Source organism: Pteropus vampyrus, unplaced genomic scaffold, assembly GCF_000151845.1.
Source record: "Pteropus vampyrus isolate Shadow unplaced genomic scaffold, Pvam_2.0 Scaffold285, whole genome shotgun sequence".
Lineage (NCBI taxonomy): Eukaryota > Metazoa > Chordata > Mammalia > Chiroptera > Pteropodidae > Pteropus > Pteropus vampyrus.
The window spans coordinates 1,002,451-1,014,129 of record NW_011889066.1 but is presented as its reverse complement, the minus strand read 5'-3'; the positions used below and the strand labels follow the sequence as shown (position 1 = coordinate 1,014,129).

Here is an 11,679-nt window from a genome sequence, read left to right as displayed (position 1 = left end):
GTGTACAAATATTTATAGAAGCTTTATTCATAATATGCTCATTGGAAACAATCCAAGTTTTCCTTGACTGGTGACTGGATTAAGACAGGAGTACATCCATGCAATAGAATATTACTCAGCAATTAAGAGAAATCAAATATTAATACATACAGCACTGTGGATAAGTCTCAAAAATATGCTCAGTGAAAAATGCCAAACTCAAAAGGCTACATTATATGAGTCCATTTATATGAAATTCTAGAAAAGGCAAAGCTATGTGACACAAGTCAACTCGGTGGCTGCAGGGGTTGGGGTGAGGGAAGTGATAAACTAGAAAGGGTCACAGGGGAAATTTTGGGGTGACAGTACTTTTCTGTATTATTTATTTATTTATTTTTAATATTTTAGTTTTAATTACACTTGACATTCAACATTTTATTAGTTTCAGGTGTACAGCATAGTCGTTAGACATCTATATAACTTAACAAAGTGATCTCCCAAATAAGTATAGTACCGACCTGGCTCCATACATAGTTATTAAAATATTATTGACTATATTCCCTATTTATGCTTTACAACTCCATGGTATCTTGTAACTGCCAATTTGTACATCTTAATCCTGTCACCTTTTTCACCCGATCTTCAAATCCCCTCCGATCCAGCAACCATCAGTTTGTTTTCTGTATCTATGAATTTGTTTTGTTAATTTTGTTTTCTAGATTCCATATATAAGTGAAATCAGATACTTGTCCTTCTCTGATTTCTTTCACTTAGGATAATACTTCTAGGTCCATCCATGTTGTCACAAAAGGTAAGATATCATTCTTTTTCATAGCCAAGTAATATTTCGTTGTATATATATACCACATTTTCTTTTTCTATTGCTCCATCAATGGACACTTAGGTTGGTTTCATATCTTAGCTTTTGTAAATAATGCTGCAATGAACATAGGAATGCATATATCCTTTTGAATTCGTGTTTTGGATTTCCTCGGATAAATAGCCAGAGGTGAAATTGCTGGTTCATAGAACAGAAACTTCCATTCTGTTTTCCATAATGGCTGCACCAATTCACAATGCCAACAGTGCACAAGTTTCCTTTTCCTCCACATCTTTGCCAATGCTTGTTTGTTGATTTGTTGATGATGAGCATTCTGACAGGTGTGAAGTGATATCTCAGGTATCAATTTACATTTCTGTGATGATTAGTGACATTAAACTTGTATCAGAAGTAACACTGGTAAATATCTTCTCCTATTCAATAGGTTGTCTTTTCATTTGTCAATGGTTCCCTTTGCTATGCAAAAACTTTTTATGCAGTTCAATATGTTTTTTTTTTTCTTTTGTTTCCCTTGCCCGAGGAGACATATCTAAAAAAAATTACTAAGAGTAATGTCAGAGAGTTTACTGTCTATGTTTTCTAGGAGTTTTATGGTTTTAGAACTTATATTTAAGTTTTTAATCCATTTTGAGTTTATTCTTGAATATGATGTAGAAAAGTGATCTAGTTTTTGTTTGTTTATTTTTGTTTTTTGTTTTTTGGTTGTTTTGTATGTATCTGTCCAGTTTTCCCAACATTATTTGTGGAAGATACTGTCTTTATCTCATTGTATATTCCTGCCTCCTTTGTCATAGTTTAAATGACCATATAGGCCTGGATTTATTTCCGGGTTCTATTCTATACCATCGATCTATGTGTATGTTTTTATGCTGGTATCATACTATTTTGAATACTATAACCTTATAGTATAGTTTAATAAAAGGTAGCATGATGCCTCCAAATTTGTTCTTTATTCTCAAGATGTTTTTGGCTATTTGGGGTCTTTTGTGACTTTATATAAATTTTAAAATTATTTGTTGTAGTTTTTTGAAAAGCGTCATTGATGTTTTGATAGAGGTTGCATTGACTCTACGATTGCTTTGGTTAATATGGATGTTTTCACGATATTAACCTTTCTATCCAAGAGCAAAGTATATCCTTCCATTTGTTTGTATCTTGTTCAGTTTGTTTCTTCAGTGTCTTATAGTTTTCAGAGTATGGGTCATCGACCTCTTTGGTTAAATTTATTCCTAGGTATTTTATACTTTTTGATGTAATTGTAAATGGGATTGTTTTCTTAATTTCCTCTTCTCACCATTCATTATTGGTGTATAGAAACATAAAATATTTGTGTACTTTGATTTTGTATTCTGCAACTTTACCGAATTCATTTATTAGTTCTAATACTTTTTTGGTGACATCCTTAGGGTTTTCCATATATAGTTTCATGTCTTCTGCAAACAGTTTTCTTTCTTCCTCTCTAATTTGGATACTTCCTCACATTTTATGTTTTTGATGCCATATTTTATAACTTCTTTTTTCTCTGTTTGTGAGTTTCAATGTCCTACCTTCCAGATCATTAAGATTTATTTCTGGGGTTTTATCTTGCTCTTTCACTTGGAACATATTTCTTTGTTTCCTCATTTTCCTTGACTCTCTGTATTTGTCTATATATTAGGCAAAACAACTATGTTTCTCAGTCTTAAAAGAGTGATCACTGTCTTTGGCCATGCCACCCTGAACAAGTCCGATCCCGTCTGATCTTGGAAGCTAAACAGGGTCGGGCCGGGTTAGTACTTGGATGGGAGACCACCTAGGAAGACCAGTGCTGCAGGTGTAAAAAATAAAAAATAAGGGATTGTAAGCTGACAAGGTCCTTGCAATCTGTGAGGTCAACCAAGGGTTGCCTTGCCTCAAAAAAAAAAAAAAAAAAGAGTGATCATTGGAAGACTAAGAGTATGTTTTGGTCTGATGCCTACACAATGTGCTGGGGTTTGTAACCTGCCAAGAACTGTTTTTCTGATTGTTTAAGTTTCCCAAGGCTCAAAAACACAAGCCCCCATGGCCTCCAGTGCAAAGAGTTCAAGAGGTGTTCCTTGTGTAGACAACGTGCACTCTCTTGGCACAGCAGGGCAGGGGCAGTTGTGGAGGAGCCCCAGGCTGGGGCAAGCCCACCCGCTGGTTAGAACAGTGGAAGAAACTGAGTTGTGGTAGAAGAGCATATGGCTGTGTAGGGTAGAGACAAAGGGGAGTGCTGGGGCAGGACGAGCACCAAAAATGTTATCAACAGACTCCAAGTTGGCAAAGTAAAAGGAGAGTGAATAAATGGAGACTGCCACTGTCTCCATCCTTGGAGAGAGTTCCAACAGATCTCTGTCCCTCTGGCATATCCTTTAAGATTAGTTATCGAGTTTCCTTCATGTATGGTCTAGGCACTTTTCAAACTCCTATCTCTATGCGAGACTCAGAGTGTGTGAGTCTGTGCGTTAGCCCTTTAAGAGCAGAGTCTCAGTTTCCTACAGTCTTTTGGGTCTCCTGGATGTAAACCCCATTGGTTTTCAAAGCAATGTGTTTTAGAAGCTAGTCTTTCCTGTGCAGATCTCAAAGGTTGGGTGACTAATGTGGGGCTTGAACCCCTCATTCCTCAGCGAGGAGTTCCATGGTTGTGATATTTCTTTCACTTGTGCATCTCTTCCCTGGGAGTGTGGATCTCTGCCTCTCCCACCCATATTGATGTGGCCTTGTAATCCTTTGTTGTGAAAGAGCTGTTTCGCTAGTTTTCAGGTCTTTTCAGAGATATACAGAATCTTTCTACACCACCATCTTGAGCCCCTCTTCAGTATACTTTGTTTATTGAAAGCTTTTTTTTTAAACATCAAAAATGAATGTTGAATATTATTAAATTCCTTTTTAGTAGCCATGTAGATAACCAAAGCTTCTCTTTTTTAGTGTATTAATGTTGTGAATAGCACCAATAGATGTACTAATATTAAACCAGCATTGTATTCTTTTATGCTTGCATCATATTGGTGTATCATTCTCTTCCTGGCTTACTGGTTTCATTCTACCATATTTTATTCAGGATTTTGGGGTCTTTTTATATTTAAAAATTAGCTTCATGTATGTTTTGTCAAGTGTTACAGAATGAGGTTGGAAAAGTTTCCTTTATTTCTATACTCTGAAATAGTTTAGGTAATATAGGTATAACCAGTTCCCTCCCAGACTCTCTAGGTGTTTTGGAGGAGGTGATTACATTTTTCAGTATGATTCTTAGCTCTGAGTTTCTGTTGCAACTGATGTGGTTCCATTTTTGGATTCTCACTCTCACCCATATGGGCTGTCTCTGTTCTGCTTTCAATTGCTTCTGATGTATGACACATTCTTTTTTCCATACACCAACCAAATGGGTATGTTATAAAATTGGTTGAAGATTTAAGAAGATTGAAGAGGGCTATGTCATAGCATCTCCCAGCAAATAACCTAAAAGTAAACAAGAGATATCCATTGTCCTCAAGATTTTTTGGCCTCCCCTCAAAAGGCCCCCATGATGTTGCTCACACTCTGGGTCTTCTTTCACCCCCAGGTGTTAAGAGGCCAGGGGTCACAGCTGTGTCCAGTCTTACCTCACCTTCTGGAAGTGATACCCCAGCAAGCATGCCCTTGGCTCTGTAATTATCCCTTCCCATCATCCTTTGCCCAATAAACTTCCTTTTCCTGCTTGAGCCTCCCCTCAGAGACAGGATGGGCAAAAACTCATTTATACTAAAGTGTAAATGATTTATAAAACAATGTTTTATTATTCTGAACAGGGATTTGAGTTTCCCAGAAGGGATTCAAAATTGTCAATACTGTAATTAGAGGAATGACTGGAGGGGGATGCTGAGAAAAATTTTTATATTCAAAGCACCATGAAGGTATCAACTCTTACTATGCCTGATTATATCCAGCGTCTGTATTAGAAGAACATTTTCTAATTTAAAAAATTACTTTCTTCTCAATAGGTGGTTTTGAAGAAATGAGGCTCAGGGGAGAAGGGACAGTGGATATGTAGTCTGTGTAAGGATGGCACTTGTTTTTGGGAAGCCAGGGATAGCCATGTGGGTTTGAATAACGAAGCAATTTTGCAGATCTGCTTTCTAGCCCATGCTGGCCTCTCCTGGGAACCAGCACATTCTGACCCCAATCCTTGGTCTGCATAGATCACTTGTGTGTTCTTGGCCAGGGCCCAGCCTCTTCCCAGTCCTCAATTCTCCATCTGTACAGAGCTCATTTGGGGTCAGTGATTTCTGAGGCCTTGGAACAGTCAGAAAATCTCAAGTGCTTAGAGCCAGGAGTTAGGTGGCCTGTCCTTCTCTTGGTGGATTTAGTTGGACCACCAGAAACCTGGGTTACCTGGGAGTGATCAAGACTATAATATAGGGAAAATCTCAGCGTTCAAGAGGTAGATGGATCTGGACTCAAATCCCAGCTGGGACTCTTTTGAGCTGAATTGCCCTGAACATGTCACTTACTTTCCTTGATTCTTCACCTGTAAAAGGGGAGTAATGATGCCCACTAACAAGGGCTGCAGGTATTCAACAGAATTGGGGGTCTGTGACGCTCCCAGTTTAAGGAAGAGGAGGTGTTTTACACTCGAAAATCCATCCATGTTGTTTTCCTCCTTGAAAATCTTTCCTAGTGCCCCCAGACCCCACATTTGGACCACAGGTTCCACGTGGCCTGCTCCTTGCCAACCTCTTCTCTTTTCTTTTCACTCAAACCTCCATGGCCTCCTTGGTTCCTGAGTAGCTGTCCTCCCAACTTCAGAGCTTCTCCCCTTTTGCTCTCAGCCAACTTCTATTCATCTTACAGGTCAAAGAGATTTCCTCAAAGAGGTCACTCCTTTATCTAAATGAGTTATAACTTCTCCACAGTTATAACTTATCAGAGCACCATCATATCAGGACCACCGTGGCTGAACGAGATAAATGTTTCTTTTTCTCTCTCTCATAAATGAAGTCTAGAGGTAAGCAGCTCTAGATTTCTGTGGTGGCTCTACAGGCCTCAGAAACTTAGGCTTCTTCTGTCTTGTTCTATGGTTCTCCACATGTAGCATACCTTTCATAGACCAAATGGGCTGTTCCAGCCCTGACTATCACATCGCCATTCCAATGAGAAGGACGAAGGAAGAACAAGGAAAGGCTCACCTCTCTAATTCCAAGATAGTTCTAAGGAAGTCACTCACTTACTTCTACTTATACTCCCACTCGTGAGAACTTTGTCGTATGGCCACATGTAGCTGCAGAGGAGGCTGGGGAATGTTCATGGTGGTCGTGAACCCAGCTGAGAGGAAGGAGAGACCACATAATGGAGATCAAAAACAATGTATACCAAGACCCTGTTCCTTTCCTGCACAATCTGTAGTCATATGTTCTTTAGATTCGATGAATGTGTATCCTCTCCCCTTAAATCGAAGCCTGGAGAGCAGGGCACTCCACCTTGCAATCCCTGTGCCTAGCACAGTGTCTGGCAGATAGCAGGTAGCACACAGGAGAGATTTATTCTCCTCTGTTCAAGCCTTTGTGATAAAAATTGCCACGCTCCACATTCTGTGTCTTTTATGATCTCCAGAGAAGGCCTCCAGGGGCTTTCCCTCCTCGGCTTCACTGTTCCAGGCTGCTCAGTGATTGGCACAGTGGCAGGGGCCCCCTCCCTCTCTGGGCTGGCAGAATTATATAAAAGAGTTTGATGAATGGACGCTGCTTAGGAGTGAGCAGGTTCCAATTGGAACTGACAGGTTTCAACATGGAGACACACTGAGTCCCGGAATACTGCAGCCTAATTGGCAGTGCTGTACATCTGTGCTTCTCAAGCACAATTCAGCCTGCGAATCACCTGGGAATTTGTTAAAAATACAAAACTTCTGAGTCAGTAGGTTTTGAGTGATATATTTGGTTGCAGGTGACAGAAAACCTGCTAGCTAAGGCAAAAGGGAATTGAATCTAAGGGGGCAGAGGCTTCTGTAACTGCAAGAAGGCTGGCGTGCCAGTGCAGTTGGTCCAGAGACCCTGAGTTCTCCCAGCGATTCTTGTCTGCTTCTCTCAACTCTGGGACATGGGGGCCCCAAGACATCCCCCACTGGCAGGGATTGACTCACTCTCTACCGGGTTCCAGTGCCACTGTCCTGACATAGGTGCGTCCCAGTAAGTGTAGCCTTTGGCTGGGGATTGGACCTTCCGTAGAGGGCGCTGCTGGGGCCCCTGGTGTCTACCAAGCCTCCCAAGACAACGTTTCCCAACCAGCCTCAAGTGTGGCCCCTGGCTGCTCCTGGAGAAGAAGCCCCCTCTCCCTTCCCTGTCCCTTATTAGGGTTGTGGTTGAGAGGGGCACAAGCAGTACAGAGGGAAAGATCTATGGGAACCTTTGTAGCTTGCTCCTCATGCTCCTCGCAGTCAGTCCTCCCTGTGAGTCACCAAGCAACAGGGATCCCTATATTTTTCTCAGATTCAGCAGGGCAGGGACTTTGGTGGGCTGCAGGGTTCTTGCTGGCCAGCAGTAGGGGAGCCAGGGCTCTAGAGGAGGAACTTGGCAGCTCCTCAGGCCTATGAGGGCTGCCCTAGAGCAGGGCAAGACACCACCCCAGCCTAGTGCTTCCCAATGGGTCTGCAGTGCACCTATGAGAATCACCTGGGATGTTTCTTAAGATGCACATTCCAGGCCCACCCAGTCTCACCGTATTGTACTCCAGGGATGGCCCCAGGAAGCTGCGCTTGAATCAAATTCCTCAGGGCAATGACACTCCCCCAACACACAATGTCAGAACCGTGATATTTGACCCACCCCTTCGAGAGCCCACACTGGAGCCCAAATCCTGGGGCCTTGTCTCAGGGTACCTGGGGACAAGAGTTGTCCTCTATGTGCTCCAAGGTGTCTCACAGCAGGGCAGCATGTGGGGCAGGTGTGGGTGGGGCTACAGCAGAACTGCTCTCCTCCTCGATACCTGACTGAGGTCCCGGGCCCTGTGCCCATCAAGACTCGCTGGACTGGTAAATGGGGTCAGGTCTGCAACACCGCCTCTCCTGCCCCTAAGGCATGGAATCTCCTGCTCTGTCACTTTGAGAAGCTACCAGCAGCTTTAATAGGACACTCCCTGCTGGTGGATTGGGCTCCTGTGTCTGCAGTTTGTTGTGACCCAAGGTGCAAACTAGGGCCCACAAGCAACTTAGCACATGAATGCTTTATTTGGCCCTGCAGAGTGCTTTACAGATGAAAATGGTATCCAACATGTAAAACTCAAAGATTTCATATTAAAAAACCTATATTTCCAGCTCCTTTTCAAAACTGGCAGTTTATCGTGCTGGGTTCACATAGTAGATGGGTCCTCTAACTCCACCATCCCACCTCCCCTAAGGTCCCACTTTACTCATCACATTCCTTGCCGTTGGCCTCTGAGTTTGGGATCCCCTCTCAAGCATCTGGCTATGTCTCTGCCAAGAAGTTATGAGTTATTGTTATCATTGTCATTTATCAGGGCTCACTACATATATACACTTTTGACTCTTCACTAGGCAATCACTCTGGGCTATTTATCCATTTTATAGATGAGGAAACTGAAGTCCAGAGTGGCTGAACAACATTCCCACGGTGTCCTGGCTGGTCAGTGGTGGAGCTGGTATTTATATCTAGGTTTGTCTGTCATGTTCCTCTCAAGGAGGACCCTGGCTTTGCCCTTACACTCTGCCCCATGATCTCTGAGCTTAGCATCTTAACTTCTCTAGTTGCTTCTCTCAGCCTTCTTGTTGACAGCCCTCCTGTGGTTGGGCTCACAGAAGATATTGAAAACCAAGGGTCTTGGTCCAGGGAGAGGTGAGGGGGCTGAGGAAAGGTAAGTGTGGCGGGTGACGTATCAAGGGCACAGGGGCAGCCAGCAACCTGAGGCCCCTCCCCAAGTGGCTGCTATGTTAGCCTACACACTGACCCTAATCCTTAACCTTAAGGAGGAATTCCTGGGGCCCTCTTCAGAGTTACAAATGCAGACAGGGGCCCCCATGATGTGCTTTAAAGGATGCCTCAGGGACTACCTTCCCAATTGTCTGCTAAGGTGTCTAGAATTTTACCATTAGCATCTATAGGAAAATCATTCTCACTTTTAGGAAATCATAATAGGGCCAGGGAGGACAGGGGTAGCCATCAGGAGGGATGTGCCCTATCCATGGCCCAAGGCAAGTTGTGAAGAAGTGCTGACAAAGGAAAGAGGAGCAGAGGGACCTGTCTGATTGAGGTGAGGAGCCTGATCAGGAGGAAAAGTGGGAACAAGAAGAGAGGGAGAGAGGAGGGAGGAGGGAAGACACACTGGGCTTGGAGGGGCCCCTGAGCATCCAAGACAGTTAGCATCAGGTGTGATCAGCTCTCTTATTCTACCTCCTCTAGTCTCCTGTCAGCCATCTCCTGTTTCCGTGCCCTATTTCTTCTCTCCTTCCATTACCCTGCCCCCATCCAGCCCGTATCTTTGTCTCTTCATTCCGTCTCCATTTCATCTCAGTGTGTGTCTGTCTTTTCTCTCCATCACTATGTGTTGGTATCTCTTCTCTCTCTCTCTCTCTCTCTCTCTCTCTCACACACACACACACACACACTCTGCATGTCTTGTCTGTCTCTGTATCATTTTGCCTGTCGCCTCTGGTATCTCTGGTCCTATGTCCCTATCTCTCTACGTGTCTTTGTCTCCGTGTGGTAGGTTTTGTTTTTCTTTTACCATCTCTCTGTCCATCTCTGTCTCTCTGTGTTTGTGTCTTCCTTGGGTGTCGGAATGTCTGTCTGTCGGTGGATCTCAGAAAACTGAAAACACCCCCTATGTCTCATTTGATGTGCGGTTGTGAGATTCCCTTTGAATACTGCAGGAGTGAGTTGCTGGTTGCCAAGGGAACAGATCAGAAGAAATGGAGGCATAGAGAGGGGGGAACCAGGAGCTAGGCAGGGGGTGTGGGTATGCTTTTCTGTTTTCATTTTCTTTGGTGCTTTTCTTTTTCCAAGCATAAAAAAGAGCAACAATTTAAAATGATTTTTCAAGAATCAACACGACAGAAATAATGAGTCCTAATTGTGTTGGACTAAAAGGCAGGCGAGAAGGGTTCAGCTCCCCCTCCTGTGCCTGGAGGGAATTAATGGCCAGATTCTAAGAGTGGGTTATTAGAGAGCCTGGAGTCATTTATCAGACACTGCTACTGGCATCACTCATGGCCGGCTCTGGCTGTTCAGCCCTTGGGAAATTCTAGGCCCCCCTCAGCCTAGACCACCATAGCTGGGCACAAAGTGAGCCTTGAGGCCACACTCAGGACATTAGGTCATCTGCCAGCCTTTTATCTGAGGCCAGGGGCTGAAGACAAGAAGTAAAAAGAAGAGACCAAACTCTGGCCATTCAAGACCTGGTGCAGAGCCCAGCTCTCCCCAGGCAGTTTTACAAAAGCATCCCTCCACTCTCTTCTGCCCAGCCCAGATTTAGTTGTCATGGGGATTAACAGACATGATACCTGCACAGTTCCTAGCACACTAGCCCTTGCTGTCCAGTATCCAGGCCAAGAATCCTGTGAGTTCGGACTGGACTTGACCATCTGCTTTTGGGGTTGCCATTGTAGTGTGAGCATTTACTTATTCTATGAGAAAGAGTCGGGCTTGTGCAGGACACAAATGAGCAAACAGCTATAATAGAGATTATTTATTAGTCATTAATGTCTACTAGTAGACATTAACTAGCATTTATTGTTTTTAAAATCTGATGTGCCTTTATCCATTTAGTCAGCACAGCAAACCTTTGAGGTAGATACTATTATTAATCTCATTTTATAGATGAGAGCATTATGAATTCAGCCACTACAATACAGAAATGAAAGTGTAATGATTGGGGGAAACACAAGAAGCAAGGGACACAGAAACAGCAGCCCCTTCCCATGAGGTTGGGATTGGAAAGGGGAGCAGGGAAGGCTGCCCAGTTGACCTCCGAGTTGAGCATGTGTTTTATGGGGTGGATGGTGAGTGAAGGGCTTGGAGAGGAGGGCAAGTCAGGCTGCAGAGTGATGTAGAGGCTGGATTGAGGCAGGCCTGGGGCAGATGAGGGAAGGGGAGCTCCTGTGAAGTGTAAGCAGAGAGAGCCTTGATCACTTACCTGTCCCCCAGCAGTTAAAGAGTACACCGCATTGGAGGTTTTGGCCTTACCCCAAAGAGATTATTTATTAGTTATTAATGTCTACTAGTAGACATTAACTAGCATTTATTGTTTCTAAAATCTGATGTGCCTTTATCCATTTAGTCAGCACAGCTTCCACAAAGTCTGCAGGGAGCCAGCTCAGTGCAGAAACTAACCCAAATAGATGCTCACAAAAGTCTTCTCCCATTACCATCCCAACTTTCTTCCTCTTCCCTGGGCATCCCAGGTTTGTCCTTGGCCGCATTAGCCCATTTACTTTGACACCATCTCTTCCTATCATCCTGCCCATGCTTGGCCATGGTGGTGATAGTGCAAGTAGGCATAGGGGGGCGGGGGCCTAGATGGTGGTGACAGTGTCACTGTTTTCTTCTGACCCCATGTGGTGTCTCCTTCTTAAGGTGCAAGCTTCTTTCTCTAATCAAGCCCTGCCTTCAGCCATTCCAAATCTCAGCTGAAGCTGCCCATGGGTCTCAGGTGTGTTTCCCACAATATTAGAGGCTGAATCACTGAGGCCAGATCCCTGCTGAGTTGGTCTAAAGGAAGACGTGGTCATGGCCCTGAAGAGCTCACTGTCTGTGGTGGGAGGGAATCAAGACCAGAGACAGGAGTGGGAGAAAGATTCAGCCCAGAAGCTCAGTCCTCTATGGAGGCTGCAGGTGGGAGAAAGAGGGTGGTATGTGTTGCACTGTCAGGAGGGT

At 43.9% G+C, this 11,679-nt stretch overlaps 1 pseudogene; it reads left to right on the top strand.

Annotated features, from left to right (window-relative positions):
- The first annotated feature begins 2,518 nt into the window (after nucleotides 1-2,518).
- Nucleotides 2,519-2,636, top strand: LOC111729853 (annotated as a pseudogene).
- The last annotated feature ends 9,043 nt before the right edge of the window (nucleotides 2,637-11,679 follow it).